Here is a 16,366-nt window from a genome sequence, read left to right as displayed (position 1 = left end):
GTACTTGCTGTACCTGCTGTACCAGCCACTGTACCGGCTGTACCAACCACTGTACCTGCTGTACCAGCCATCGTACTTGCTGTACCGGCTGAATGGAGAGTTGTACTTGCTGTACCCTCTGTATTGCATGAAGACCCGTGGTTTTTGGGGAAGAATCAGTACCCACACGGAGGTATATGGATCATATTGTTGGCTCGGCATTTCTACAGCCTATGTTCCGGCTTGGTTGCCTCGTGTTGGGCTGTGTTATGGCATTTGTATATGGATAATCCGGCATCTCCCGTGGGGAGAGTAAGGCCCTCAAAGCTTGTACATGATATTATTCTCCTTGGGTAATAAAATACTCCAAGGGGGGGGTCGGCCCATTCCGGCCTCTATGCGGTGTCACACGTGCAAGCTCCATTTTCAGCATTTGTGGATGTTTTGTCCAGCTTTATGTTTTATGCAAAGTGATGATGGATGTGTGTTAAGGCTGTGGCCATGTTTAAATGTTTTAATATGCATTGATGGTATCAACAAGTGTGTCAAAGGCCCTAGTCCCCCGGGCACCGCCGCTGCGAGTTACATTGGTATCAGAGCATAGGCTTTCTTGGAAGCGGAGGCTTCCTTCTATTAATAAGGAAGAGAAAAGATCTCAAGTGGGGACCACACTTACCATCATTGCTATTAAGCATGGCCAGCCACTTCAGAGCCTATGAAGCAAGAGCATGAGCAATAGACAGCTTAGTCTAAGGATTTATGAATTCACAAAATTTATCTTGGAAGTATGGAGTTGGCTTTATGTGCACACGTTTAGCACTCTTTCCATATGGATATTGTGGATTATATTATCAAGCTTACAGGCAAGCTATATGGAGATATATCTCGGGATATCTTAAGGACATGGTGAGGAGATATTTCTTTTGGCTTCATGACCAACCTGGCAAAGAAAAGCTAAGTATACTTTGAGTTTGCAAAGTTAGTGCTTTTGCTATCAAGTGTTTTTGATGTTCACTAACCCTTGTATAGCTATGCAAGGAGAAAGGTGTTGTTGTTTGCCTTGAGATGGTTTCAGGGAAACATTGTTTATGGCTCCCTTTAATGGGATGAATTCTTTTCATGGCTCCCTTTATTGGGATGGAATATATCTATGGAGATTTCTTTCTTGGAGGAGATTTATATACATATTGGGCTTCACAAGCAATTTCTATGGACGAATCTGTCCCAGTTTATAGAGAAGAAATCTTTGGATATCTCATGGATATGATGCTTTTATGGATAAAGTCCACCTCTACTCCAAGGTGTGTGGATAGCACGGAGTATGTGGTAAGAGTTATGGTATACAAGGATTATGGTATACAGGTCTATGGATTCCTGGACTTCTTTTCTAGGAATTTGGATCCATCCTCAGGTTTATGGATTATGTTTATGGCTCCCTTTTACTGGGATGGATTATTCTTTTTGGCTCCCTTTATTTGCGATGCATTGGACTTATGAAACTCATGATTCACATACCCTGTGTAGTGTTCTCTTGTCCTACGTGCTCTCTTGAAGATTGTTTCTACCATGTGAGGGTGGAACAATAGAGAGCAGATGGAAGGGAACATGGGCACTTCAAAGGGTAGTGACAAGCACAACATACCCTGTGTAGTGTTCTCTTGTCCTACGTGCTCTCTTGAAGTTTGGTTCTACCATGTGTGGGTGGAACAATAGAGAGCAGATGGAAGGGAACATGGGCACTTGAGAGGGTAGTGTGAGTTGGTGGCCGAAATGCCTATAAACTATGTGTAGCAGAAATGCGTATGGAACACCAGGTTATCTATGCCTGCGAGTGATTGTTTTCAGGACTCCTTGTTTAGCCGCCCTGTGTAGTATTTCTCTTGTCCTAAGTGCTCTTCAAGATGTTGCTACTTTGCTTGGTAGAACATAGAGCCAATGGTAGAGAATATGGGCACTGAAGTCGGGCCGGGCGTCAAGGCAGCTCCTTGGTGATCTACATCGACATACCATTGTTTTCTAAATGCTGAATTTCATATGCATTGGCATGGAGGATTTGGCAATGGATGCCCGTGAAGCTATGTATTGAATTTCTCCAATAGTAATACAATTTACTCAAGGGAGGGGTCAGCCGTTCCGGCTCATTGTGTGACTCTTGTAAGCCCACCTCTCATCCAAGGTGTGTGGTCAGAGTACCAACACGGAGTGCAAGTGGTAAAGTGGACATGACGGGACTTATGTCTATGCCAAGGGTCATGTGGACCGATGTCTTGTTGGCAGGAGACTTATTTTGTCTCGCCCATTTACTTGGGACATGGATTATGATATCTGGACTTATGGGACTGTTTTGTCTCGCCCATTTACTTGGGACATGGATTATGATATCTGGACTTATGGGACTGATTTGTCTCGCCCATTTATCTTGCGACATAGATTACGATATCTGGACTTATGGGACTGATTTGTCTCGCCCATTTATCTTGGGACATGATTTTGATATTGGTATTATGGAGACTTATTTAGTCTCGCCCATTTCTTTGGGACATGGATTCTTCAGTTATATTGGATTTTTTTGAGACTGTCTCGTCTCGCCCAATCGATGGGACATGATTATATCTTGAATATATGGCTTCAAGCTTAAAGTTGCGGACAACTTTTAAGAAGCTGGGGAGGATGTCACCAGCCTGGACATTTCCCAGTCTGAAAGGGGTCTGGTGGACTCCAGGATGTTTAAATATTTGGAAAGTACAAGCTTTGGGAATGGGGGATTATCCTAGAATACAAAGGACCACACTCCTAAAATTTAGGAGAGTTGCTATTTTTGGCCCGACTCCGATGGAAATTCTGTTCGCGTCATTACATCTGGAATTGAGCAGATACCAAGAGTTGGCAAAGTGCCTATGACAGAATGTCTACCAGTTGGGATATTTTTAGAGCTAAAGATTATGGGAGAATCCATCTCTTAGATTGGGACATGTGGCAAGAAAGTGGATCAAAGTGAGACAAGTGGCCTGACACTTGTTAGAAAATGGATCAAAATGAGACAAGTGGCCTCACACTTGTCACTTCAGCTATTGTGTGGCTCTCCACTTGTCATCGTAGCCTTCTCTTGCCATTTTAGCTCATGGGAGGCCCAAATCTATAAATTGGAGCCCTCTCTCTTCATTAATGGAGGCTCTCTTGCTGCACACTAGCCTCTACCACCGTTGAAGGCTTCTCTAATGATGGCTACTCTCTTTCTCTCTCACTTGAAGGCTGCCCATGAAGAATACCGGCTGTATGGGACTGTTTTGGAGGCTTCCATCGCGAAGAAATACTGAAGGCAAGGGTATTCAATCATTTATTATGATTTCTAGCCATTGTATGTGTTGTACCAGCTTCTGTACTTGCTGTACCTGCTGTAACAGCCACCGTACCAGCTGTACCAGCCATTGTACTTGCTGTACCAGCCACTGTACTTGCTGTACCAACTTCTGTACTTGCTGTACCTGCTGTACCAGCCACCGTACCGGCTGTACCAGCCACTGTACTTGCTGTACCAACCACTGTACTTGCTGTACCAGCTTCTGTACTTGCTGTACCTGCTGTACCAGCCACTGTACCGGCTGTACCAACCACTGTACCTGCTGTACCAGCCATCGTACTTGCTGTACCGGCTGAATGGAGAGTTGTACTTGCTGTACCCTCTGTATTGCATGAAGACCCGTGGTTTTTGGGGAAGAATCAGTACCCACACGGAGGTATATGGATCATATTGTTGGCTCGGCATTTCTACAGCCTATGTTCCGGCTTGGTTGCCTCGTGTTGGGCTGTGTTATGGCATTTGTATATGGATAATCCGGCATCTCCCGTGGGGAGAGTAAGGCCCTCAAAGCTTGTACATGATATTATTCTCCTTGGGTAATAAAATACTCCAAGGGGGGGGTCGGCCCATTCCGGCCTCTATGCGGTGTCACACGTGCAAGCTCCATTTTCAGCATTTGTGGATGTTTTGTCCAGCTTTATGTTTTATGCAAAGTGATGATGGATGTGTGTTAAGGCTGTGGCCATGTTTAAATGTTTTAATATGCATTGATGGTATCAACAAGTGTGTCAAAGGCCCTAGTCCCCCGGGCACCGCCGCTGCGAGTTACATTGGTATCAGAGCATAGGCTTTCTTGGAAGCGGAGGCTTCCTTCTATTAATAAGGAAGAGAAAAGATCTCAAGTGGGGACCACACTTACCATCATTGCTATTAAGCATGGCCAGCCACTTCAGAGCCTATGAAGCAAGAGCATGAGCAATAGACAGCTTAGTCTAAGGATTTATGAATTCACAAAATTTATCTTGGAAGTATGGAGTTGGCTTTATGTGCACACGTTTAGCACTCTTTCCATATGGATATTGTGGATTATATTATCAAGCTTACAGGCAAGCTATATGGAGATATATCTCGGGATATCTTAAGGACATGGTGAGGAGATATTTCTTTTGGCTTCATGACCAACCTGGCAAAGAAAAGCTAAGTATACTTTGAGTTTGCAAAGTTAGTGCTTTTGCTATCAAGTGTTTTTGATGTTCACTAACCCTTGTATAGCTATGCAAGGAGAAAGGTGTTGTTGTTTGCCTTGAGATGGTTTCAGGGAAACATTGTTTATGGCTCCCTTTAATGGGATGAATTCTTTTCATGGCTCCCTTTATTGGGATGGAATATATCTATGGAGATTTCTTTCTTGGAGGAGATTTATATACATATTGGGCTTCACAAGCAATTTCTATGGACGAATCTGTCCCAGTTTATAGAGAAGAAATCTTTGGATATCTCATGGATATGATGCTTTTATGGATAAAGTCCACCTCTACTCCAAGGTGTGTGGATAGCACGGAGTATGTGGTAAGAGTTATGGTATACAAGGATTATGGTATACAGGTCTATGGATTCCTGGACTTCTTTTCTAGGAATTTGGATCCATCCTCAGGTTTATGGATTATGTTTATGGCTCCCTTTTACTGGGATGGATTATTCTTTTTGGCTCCCTTTATTTGCGATGCATTGGACTTATGAAACTCATGATTCACATACCCTGTGTAGTGTTCTCTTGTCCTACGTGCTCTCTTGAAGATTGTTTCTACCATGTGAGGGTGGAACAATAGAGAGCAGATGGAAGGGAACATGGGCACTTCAAAGGGTAGTGACAAGCACAACATACCCTGTGTAGTGTTCTCTTGTCCTACGTGCTCTCTTGAAGTTTGGTTCTACCATGTGTGGGTGGAACAATAGAGAGCAGATGGAAGGGAACATGGGCACTTGAGAGGGTAGTGTGAGTTGGTGGCCGAAATGCCTATAAACTATGTGTAGCAGAAATGCGTATGGAACACCAGGTTATCTATGCCTGCGAGTGATTGTTTTCAGGACTCCTTGTTTAGCCGCCCTGTGTAGTATTTCTCTTGTCCTAAGTGCTCTTCAAGATGTTGCTACTTTGCTTGGTAGAACATAGAGCCAATGGTAGAGAATATGGGCACTGAAGTCGGGCCGGGCGTCAAGGCAGCTCCTTGGTGATCTACATCGACATACCATTGTTTTCTAAATGCTGAATTTCATATGCATTGGCATGGAGGATTTGGCAATGGATGCCCGTGAAGCTATGTATTGAATTTCTCCAATAGTAATACAATTTACTCAAGGGAGGGGTCAGCCGTTCCGGCTCATTGTGTGACTCTTGTAAGCCCACCTCTCATCCAAGGTGTGTGGTCAGAGTACCAACACGGAGTGCAAGTGGTAAAGTGGACATGACGGGACTTATGTCTATGCCAAGGGTCATGTGGACCGATGTCTTGTTGGCAGGAGACTTATTTTGTCTCGCCCATTTACTTGGGACATGGATTATGATATCTGGACTTATGGGACTGTTTTGTCTCGCCCATTTACTTGGGACATGGATTATGATATCTGGACTTATGGGACTGATTTGTCTCGCCCATTTATCTTGCGACATAGATTACGATATCTGGACTTATGGGACTGATTTGTCTCGCCCATTTATCTTGGGACATGATTTTGATATTGGTATTATGGAGACTTATTTAGTCTCGCCCATTTCTTTGGGACATGGATTCTTCAGTTATATTGGATTTTTTTGAGACTGTCTCGTCTCGCCCAATCGATGGGACATGATTATATCTTGAATATATGGCTTCAAGCTTAAAGTTGCGGACAACTTTTAAGAAGCTGGGGAGGATGTCACCAGCCTGGACATTTCCCAGTCTGAAAGGGGTCTGGTGGACTCCAGGATGTTTAAATATTTGGAAAGTACAAGCTTTGGGAATGGGGGATTATCCTAGAATACAAAGGACCACACTCCTAAAATTTAGGAGAGTTGCTATTTTTGGCCCGACTCCGATGGAAATTCTGTTCGCGTCATTACATCTGGAATTGAGCAGATACCAAGAGTTGGCAAAGTGCCTATGACAGAATGTCTACCAGTTGGGATATTTTTAGAGCTAAAGATTATGGGAGAATCCATCTCTTAGATTGGGACATGTGGCAAGAAAGTGGATCAAAGTGAGACAAGTGGCCTGACACTTGTTAGAAAATGGATCAAAATGAGACAAGTGGCCTCACACTTGTCACTTCAGCTATTGTGTGGCTCTCCACTTGTCATCGTAGCCTTCTCTTGCCATTTTAGCTCATGGGAGGCCCAAATCTATAAATTGGAGCCCTCTCTCTTCATTAATGGAGGCTCTCTTGCTGCACACTAGCCTCTACCACCGTTGAAGGCTTCTCTAATGATGGCTACTCTCTTTCTCTCTCACTTGAAGGCTGCCCATGAAGAATACCGGCTGTATGGGACTGTTTTGGAGGCTTCCATCGCGAAGAAATACTGAAGGCAAGGGTATTCAATCATTTATTATGATTTCTAGCCATTGTATGTGTTGTACCAGCTTCTGTACTTGCTGTACCTGCTGTAACAGCCACCGTACCAGCTGTACCAGCCATTGTACTTGCTGTACCAGCCACTGTACTTGCTGTACCAACTTCTGTACTTGCTGTACCTGCTGTACCAGCCACCGTACCGGCTGTACCAGCCACTGTACTTGCTGTACCAGCCACTGTACTTGCTGTACCAGCTTCTGTACTTGCTGTACCTGCTGTACCAGCCACTGTACCGGCTGTACCAACCACTGTACCTGCTGTACCAGCCATCGTACTTGCTGTACCGGCTGAATGGAGAGTTGTACTTGCTGTACCCTCTGTATTGCATGAAGACCCGTGGTTTTTGGGGAAGAATCAGTACCCACACGGAGGTATATGGATCATATTGTTGGCTCGGCATTTCTACAGCCTATGTTCCGGCTTGGTTGCCTCGTGTTGGGCTGTGTTATGGCATTTGTATATGGATAATCCGGCATCTCCCGTGGGGAGAGTAAGGCCCTCAAAGCTTGTACATGATATTATTCTCCTTGGGTAATAAAATACTCCAAGGGGGGGGTCGGCCCATTCCGGCCTCTATGCGGTGTCACACGTGCAAGCTCCATTTTCAGCATTTGTGGATGTTTTGTCCAGCTTTATGTTTTATGCAAAGTGATGATGGATGTGTGTTAAGGCTGTGGCCATGTTTAAATGTTTTAATATGCATTGATGGTATCAACAAGTGTGTCAAAGGCCCTAGTCCCCCGGGCACCGCCGCTGCGAGTTACATTGGTATCAGAGCATAGGCTTTCTTGGAAGCGGAGGCTTCCTTCTATTAATAAGGAAGAGAAAAGATCTCAAGTGGGGACCACACTTACCATCATTGCTATTAAGCATGGCCAGCCACTTCAGAGCCTATGAAGCAAGAGCATGAGCAATAGACAGCTTAGTCTAAGGATTTATGAATTCACAAAATTTATCTTGGAAGTATGGAGTTGGCTTTATGTGCACACGTTTAGCACTCTTTCCATATGGATATTGTGGATTATATTATCAAGCTTACAGGCAAGCTATATGGAGATATATCTCGGGATATCTTAAGGACATGGTGAGGAGATATTTCTTTTGGCTTCATGACCAACCTGGCAAAGAAAAGCTAAGTATACTTTGAGTTTGCAAAGTTAGTGCTTTTGCTATCAAGTGTTTTTGATGTTCACTAACCCTTGTATAGCTATGCAAGGAGAAAGGTGTTGTTGTTTGCCTTGAGATGGTTTCAGGGAAACATTGTTTATGGCTCCCTTTAATGGGATGAATTCTTTTCATGGCTCCCTTTATTGGGATGGAATATATCTATGGAGATTTCTTTCTTGGAGGAGATTTATATACATATTGGGCTTCACAAGCAATTTCTATGGACGAATCTGTCCCAGTTTATAGAGAAGAAATCTTTGGATATCTCATGGATATGATGCTTTTATGGATAAAGTCCACCTCTACTCCAAGGTGTGTGGATAGCACGGAGTATGTGGTAAGAGTTATGGTATACAAGGATTATGGTATACAGGTCTATGGATTCCTGGACTTCTTTTCTAGGAATTTGGATCCATCCTCAGGTTTATGGATTATGTTTATGGCTCCCTTTTACTGGGATGGATTATTCTTTTTGGCTCCCTTTATTTGCGATGCATTGGACTTATGAAACTCATGATTCACATACCCTGTGTAGTGTTCTCTTGTCCTACGTGCTCTCTTGAAGATTGTTTCTACCATGTGAGGGTGGAACAATAGAGAGCAGATGGAAGGGAACATGGGCACTTCAAAGGGTAGTGACAAGCACAACATACCCTGTGTAGTGTTCTCTTGTCCTACGTGCTCTCTTGAAGTTTGGTTCTACCATGTGTGGGTGGAACAATAGAGAGCAGATGGAAGGGAACATGGGCACTTGAGAGGGTAGTGTGAGTTGGTGGCCGAAATGCCTATAAACTATGTGTAGCAGAAATGCGTATGGAACACCAGGTTATCTATGCCTGCGAGTGATTGTTTTCAGGACTCCTTGTTTAGCCGCCCTGTGTAGTATTTCTCTTGTCCTAAGTGCTCTTCAAGATGTTGCTACTTTGCTTGGTAGAACATAGAGCCAATGGTAGAGAATATGGGCACTGAAGTCGGGCCGGGCGTCAAGGCAGCTCCTTGGTGATCTACATCGACATACCATTGTTTTCTAAATGCTGAATTTCATATGCATTGGCATGGAGGATTTGGCAATGGATGCCCGTGAAGCTATGTATTGAATTTCTCCAATAGTAATACAATTTACTCAAGGGAGGGGTCAGCCGTTCCGGCTCATTGTGTGACTCTTGTAAGCCCACCTCTCATCCAAGGTGTGTGGTCAGAGTACCAACACGGAGTGCAAGTGGTAAAGTGGACATGACGGGACTTATGTCTATGCCAAGGGTCATGTGGACCGATGTCTTGTTGGCAGGAGACTTATTTTGTCTCGCCCATTTACTTGGGACATGGATTATGATATCTGGACTTATGGGACTGTTTTGTCTCGCCCATTTACTTGGGACATGGATTATGATATCTGGACTTATGGGACTGATTTGTCTCGCCCATTTATCTTGCGACATAGATTACGATATCTGGACTTATGGGACTGATTTGTCTCGCCCATTTATCTTGGGACATGATTTTGATATTGGTATTATGGAGACTTATTTAGTCTCGCCCATTTCTTTGGGACATGGATTCTTCAGTTATATTGGATTTTTTTGAGACTGTCTCGTCTCGCCCAATCGATGGGACATGATTATATCTTGAATATATGGCTTCAAGCTTAAAGTTGCGGACAACTTTTAAGAAGCTGGGGAGGATGTCACCAGCCTGGACATTTCCCAGTCTGAAAGGGGTCTGGTGGACTCCAGGATGTTTAAATATTTGGAAAGTACAAGCTTTGGGAATGGGGGATTATCCTAGAATACAAAGGACCACACTCCTAAAATTTAGGAGAGTTGCTATTTTTGGCCCGACTCCGATGGAAATTCTGTTCGCGTCATTACATCTGGAATTGAGCAGATACCAAGAGTTGGCAAAGTGCCTATGACAGAATGTCTACCAGTTGGGATATTTTTAGAGCTAAAGATTATGGGAGAATCCATCTCTTAGATTGGGACATGTGGCAAGAAAGTGGATCAAAGTGAGACAAGTGGCCTGACACTTGTTAGAAAATGGATCAAAATGAGACAAGTGGCCTCACACTTGTCACTTCAGCTATTGTGTGGCTCTCCACTTGTCATCGTAGCCTTCTCTTGCCATTTTAGCTCATGGGAGGCCCAAATCTATAAATTGGAGCCCTCTCTCTTCATTAATGGAGGCTCTCTTGCTGCACACTAGCCTCTACCACCGTTGAAGGCTTCTCTAATGATGGCTACTCTCTTTCTCTCTCACTTGAAGGCTGCCCATGAAGAATACCGGCTGTATGGGACTGTTTTGGAGGCTTCCATCGCGAAGAAATACTGAAGGCAAGGATATTCAATCATTTATTATGATTTCTAGCCATTGTATGTGTTGTACCAGCTTCTGTACTTGCTGTACCTGCTGTAACAGCCACCGTACCAGCTGTACCAGCCATTGTACTTGCTGTACCAGCCACTGTACTTGCTGTACCAGCTTCTGTACTTGCTGTACCTGCTGTACCAGCCACCGTACCGGCTGTACCAGCCACTGTACTTGCTGTACCAGCCACTGTACTTGCTGTACCAGCTTCTGTACTTGCTGTACCTGCTGTACCAGCCACTGTACCGGCTGTACCAACCACTGTACCTGCTGTACCAGCCATCGTACTTGCTGTACCGGCTGAATGGAGAGTTGTACTTGCTGTACCCTCTGTATTGCATGAAGACCCGTGGTTTTTGGGGAAGAATCAGTACCCACACGGAGGTATATGGATCATATTGTTGGCTCGGCATTTCTACAGCCTATGTTCCGGCTTGGTTGCCTCGTGTTGGGCTGTGTTATGGCATTTGTATATGGATAATCCGGCATCTCCCGTGGGGAGAGTAAGGCCCTCAAAGCTTGTACATGATATTATTCTCCTTGGGTAATAAAATACTCCAAGGGGGGGGTCGGCCCATTCCGGCCTCTATGCGGTGTCACACGTGCAAGCTCCATTTTCAGCATTTGTGGATGTTTTGTCCAGCTTTATGTTTTATGCAAAGTGATGATGGATGTGTGTTAAGGCTGTGGCCATGTTTAAATGTTTTAATATGCATTGATGGTATCAACAAGTGTGTCAAAGGCCCTAGTCCCCCGGGCACCGCCGCTGCGAGTTACACGAAGTGCCCCCTGCTGGGGAGCCCGAGCCTGCAGCCGCTGCAAAAGAAGCTCTTTCCAAGGCTCAGCGCCTGGAAGCAGCCCCCGAACAATAAGCTTCCCCAATAAGGCTCTACTCTGATCAACTGGATCTATAATTCCCAAGCCTCCCTGGGCTAGCGGAAGTGTAATAATTGCCCAAGCAACCTTTGCCCGGGCTGGCTGACCATCCCGCCCAGACCAAAGAAAGTTCCTGATCAGCCTCTGTACCTGGCTGATGCAAGAGCTCGAGAAGATCCAGCAAGACGTAATGTACCACATGGTCGCTAAAAGCACCTGATTTGCCACCACCACCCTCCCAGCCAAGGATAGCCGAGCTGTACTCCAATACAAAAGCTTCTTCCGAATGCTCAGAAGAAGCGGGGCAATCTGCTGCTCAGGTGACAAATCTAGTCCAATCTGCCAGGAGGAATCCATCTAAAACCCGAGTCTGGGCTCCATGCCGGAGTGGGAGCGCTACTGATCCAAAAGGCCACTGTCTTGCACCAATTGATCAATGCTCCCCAAGCTGCACTAAAAACCTGGAGCGACTGCTCTGCCCGATGAAGATTGGCCTCCTGGCCATGCAAAAATAAGCCCGTGTCATCAGCAAACTCAGCATCGAGCAGGTCCTCCCCCCGGACTGGGAGCTGGAGTCCTTTCAAACCAACCTCCTCTGCCATCAGATACATGCTCATAGCCTCAGCAAAGAAGAGAAAAAGAAACGGGGCGAGAGGACAACCCTGACGGACTGATCTGGTCAGCTCAAAACTCGGCCCCCGTCCTCCTGCAATCAGCACCTGGCTACGAGCTGTGGAATACAGAGCCGCCACCCCTCGAATACAACCTAGCTCAAAGCCCAGGCGAAGCATAGTGCCCTCTAAGAAACCCCAATGGACTCTATCGTATGCCTTGTCAAAATCGAGAAGCATCACAACCAAGTCCTCACCAAGAAATCTAGCTCGGGCCGTCGCCTCCCAGCATTCTGGATAACATTTTCTCTTTCTGGGAGGCTACGGCTCTGGCTAGATTTCGACAGGAGGATCTGGCAGTGCTCCTTCTCGACTTCGAGAAGGCATATGATCGGGTGGACTGGGCCTTCTTGGAAGGCACTATGGAGAGGATGGGCTTCCCCCCTCAGTGGATCCGTGGGGTCTCTACACTCTACACATCGGCTCATAGCCAGGTGCTGATACAGGGCGTGCGCGGAGAGGTGTTCCAGCTCTCGCGCTCGGTGCGGCAGGGGTGCCCCTTGGCGCCCTTTCTTTTTCTTTTTGTGGCGGAGGCCATGGGCACTTTTTTGACGGCACAGGATACAGGTTTGCGGGGCCTCCAGCTTCCCATCCGCACCTCGGAGGAGCTCCTAGACTCGGAGTTTGCGGATGACACTGCTGTCTATCTTCAGGGAGGTCTGTAGAACCCAGTGGCAATGGCTCTGATCTCCTCGGGCTCAGTAGCTACCGATCCGTCCGGCCTCCCAAGCTGGCGGACTCCTGCTCGAGCATGGCGGGGTCCAGTAATCTCAAAAAACTCCCCAGTCACTCTATCACCAAGCTGCGTCCACTGAGAGGCCTGGCGACGATAGTAAAACTCGTGTCTCTGCTCCTCTGCCTCTCTAACCTCCTGGCGTGCCTGGCTCAGCTGGAACGCCACCCACTCGATGCTCCCGCTCGCGAGTCTCTCCCAGTCATGTCAAGGCTGCAGCGTGCAGAAAAGAGCTAAGCTCGATGAGTCCCTAGGCACACTGGCCTGCTGCATCCTGGTCGGAGCTCTGACTATCATGCTATATCCTCTCAATGTCCTCAGCGAGACTGGGATCTGTAAGAACCCTCTCTGGGATCCTCAACTGCAAGCTAGTCTCCCGTGTCCTCTCCTCAAGTGTCAAAATAACTGGCGCATGGTTTGAAAAAGAGGTGCCAACGAGAATGCCAACGGAGCCCCCTCGCTCCCCTAACCTGTCGCCCACATAGAAGCGATCAATCCGTGATAGATTAGTCCCTCCCTGCCGGCGATCTGACCGAGAGAAACTAAGACTGTCCTGAGAGCGGGAGAAGGCCCCATGCTGCTATGCATCAGCGATCCTCAGTGACATGCAAAATCGCTCCCAAGCTGCAAGCTCCGTGCCGTGCACTGTAACATGACTGCCTCCCACTCTATCGGCCGGGTCCTCAAGCATGTTGAAGTCTCCCCCGACACACCAATGTGCGGCCTCTGGCAATGCATCCGTAACCTGGGTCCAGAACTCTGCTCTGGCACTAGCATGGTTGGGCGCATAGACATTGAGCATGCCAAAGAGCTCATCATGCGTCCTCAGAATGACATACTGTGCTCTACCAGGCACAATGATCCCGCGATCCACAATGGCCTGCTGCCATACATCCGCAATGACCATGCATACTCCTCCCTGCCCACCCAAAGGGCCAAACCCTGCAGACCAAAAGGTGTCCCATCTACCAGGCATCACCGACCCATATCTCCGGATCCTACTCTCACCCAAGTGGTGCTCCTGCATCATCAAAATATCAATACTGCCCCCAACCAGGCATCTCTGAAGCTCCTGCCTCAAGCAACCACGATAACGTATATAATGTGCTCCGCCAAGGCCCTGTACATTCCATGAGATGATCCTCATGGGTGACCTGCTGAGGTGGATGCTGTCTCAGCCGTACGGCGGGCCTTCGCTAGCGGCTTGGATGGAGAATAGTCCCCATCCGAGCGGCTACGAATCTGCCCACCCGGTGTGCTGCAAGAATCACGGATCAGGCGCCAGTGGCTGTGTCCCATGGCGACTGCCTCCCACTCAGACAGAGCAACCTCGTGTATGCATACATATCCAGGGTCGCGTGCTAAGTCTGCCACTATGCGAACGACCAAATGACGAATCCCTGAGGCATCCACACTCCCGGGATCCAAGAAAAAATGAGCCAACTCCCATAGTCGGCCTATCACATCTGTCACCTCCAGATCGCTCACATGGTGAGAAAACTCAACTGCCTGAGTCTTCAAAGTGCTAAGAGCGAGCTCTAGAGTCCACTCCCGGTCGCATGGGCCACAGAGAGGGAACGAGAAGGCCACTGCTGAATCAAGTGCCTCCTCCCCGCGGGCCGGAGGTATCACTACATGCACTCTGATGGGTGCTGGCTCATGGAGGCCCTCTACTCCAAAAAGTCGTGTGAAGAGTAATCAAAAGTCTCCGAGCGCTGTATAGTGCCGAGACGACTCAGCCGACTGCGGATAGATGATATCCGTGAAGCCCGAATCGGCATGGTAAGTCTCCTCTGCGGTGCTCGAGCAAAGTCGGTGCTCAGGGCCCTCCGGACTGCAGGTGAGCGCCAGGGGACTGCCAGGGCCTCCCGGGGAGCTGAGGCGGGCGGGGGGGGAGGAGGGGGTGGAGAAGGAGCCGCTGCCGAAACCGGAGCGGAGACGGGAGGAGGCGAAGGTGGAAGCGAGGCGGGAGGGGCGGACGGGGGAGGGGGGATGGGGGCGAAGGAGGGGGTGCTCACATCTCCTGGTCCTCAGTCGGCGCTGGGGTCTCCTCCTGGAGGGGAGCAAAGCTGTTCCTCACGGGAACCCAGTGATGCTGAGACTGTGGCTGCTGCTGCATCGGTCTCTGGGCGTGCTGCTGTGGCTGTCTCCCTCGACGGCGCCCCTGTCCAGGCTGCCACTCCGAGGTCTCTGTGGGCTGAGCAGGTGTCCCGGAGGCTGCCTGCCGAGCCGCATCTGTGGGCGGGCCATCAGGGGCCTGCTGCTGCGGTGAAGGTCGGGGTCTCCTGCGAGGGCAGCAGGCCTTGGCCAGGTGGCCGACCTGCCTGCAAATAAAGCACTGGTTCGGGAGCCCCGAGAACTCCACTCTCTGATCAATCCATCCCCCCCCTATCCTATGTAACTGAATGACCTTCGGAAGGGAGGAGATGTCAGGAACCAAAACTCTGACCGAAGGTAGCCCAGCTGCTCTAGCCACCACTGAAGCTGCTGTGGGGGTAACATGGAAAAGGCGCTCTCCCTGCTCAGCCGCTGTGCTGGGTCAAAGCCATGCTGCCAAGGTCTGAAGAATGCCCGAGCGCCCCTGATGTCAAGGGGACTCATGGCAAGGACCTGGGCCACGCTCTGGGCTGTCTCGAACTCGATTTGGTAGTGTCCACGGCCCAGTAGCTGAACGTCCAGGATCTTGCCCACATCTGCAACAAGCAAACGGGCTTGGAGAAGATCCCGGATCTCCCCTCTGTGGGGCGAGTGCCGACTATACGGCAGATGGTGGAATGTGCCTGGAGGCATTCCACCTCTGCGGCGAGGCTCGCTTCCTCTTCTGGCGAAAGAGAAAGCCTGATGGGGGTATCCTCAGGGGCGGGCGAGGGGACTACGGAAGAGTCCCTCTGAGGTGGGACGGGAGGAGCCTCCATCAGAGTCTGAAGCTATGGCGAAGGCGGAGCGAATGCGGAGAGACCTGCAAGAACCGAGCTGCACACGAAGGGCGGAGGGGGGAGGCGGAAGGTAAAAAAAAATGGAAAAAACCCCCAGGGGGCGGAAAAAACCACAAAGACGGGGAGGAAGGGGTAAGGCGGCGAAGAAAAAAACCCCTAGGGGGGAGGGCGGAAGCAACGCGAAGGAGGGGCGGGGGGAATGAGAGGGCTGGCGAAGGGGGGGGACGGGGCGCTGAAGAGGGGAGGGGGGCGGCGAAGGCGAGGAGAAGGGGGCGTTTCAGCGCAAGATGGCCAGGCGAAGGGGGGGCGCATAGGCAAGGGCAGGCGGGAGGGAGAGGGCGCGAGGGAGGGAAGGGGGGAAGGGGTGTGCAGGTAGCGCGAGTAGGGGGGGGATAGCGGGAGCTTCAGCGAGCGCGGCAAGCCACTCTGAACTAGCTAGTATCTCCAGTTGAGTATAAGAGTAAGTCATTCAAACTTTTGATTGATTCAGGCAGTACTCATTCATTTATTTCCCCTGGATGCTTGCATAAGCTAGTCTTAGATCAGAAAACAAGGAAACCTATCATATTCCCACCAAAGCCATTGTTTTAGACTGCAACGATCGGAGTTCACGGGTCAGTTCTGGAGAGCATTGTTTGATCATTTTGAACGAGAGTTCTCCAAGTCAATTTCACCCTCAATCTGCTGGGCAAACTAAGACTTTCAATCAGTTGGCATTTGCTACTGTTCT

At 48.4% G+C, this 16,366-nt stretch overlaps 2 long non-coding RNA genes across 4 annotated transcripts in view; one reads left to right on the top strand and one right to left on the bottom strand.

The window, feature by feature from the left end:
* LOC147607089 (uncharacterized) overlaps positions 1-16,366 on the bottom strand; it is a 183,763-nt gene that overhangs the window by 135,905 nt on the left and 31,492 nt on the right. The window lies entirely within an intron of this gene.
* LOC147607090 (uncharacterized) lies at positions 3,652-11,176 on the top strand. Its single transcript, XR_015264881.1, has 3 exons — positions 3,652-4,104; positions 6,193-7,648; positions 9,737-11,176. It is a non-coding gene; the product is annotated as an uncharacterized LOC147607090 (long non-coding RNA).

This window comes from Cibotium barometz, chromosome 56, assembly GCF_041138505.1.
Source record: "Cibotium barometz isolate CiBa-2024 chromosome 56, ASM4113850v1, whole genome shotgun sequence".
Classification (NCBI taxonomy): Eukaryota; Viridiplantae; Streptophyta; class Polypodiopsida; order Cyatheales; family Cibotiaceae; genus Cibotium; species Cibotium barometz.
This window is presented reverse-complemented; position numbering and strand designations above follow the sequence as displayed.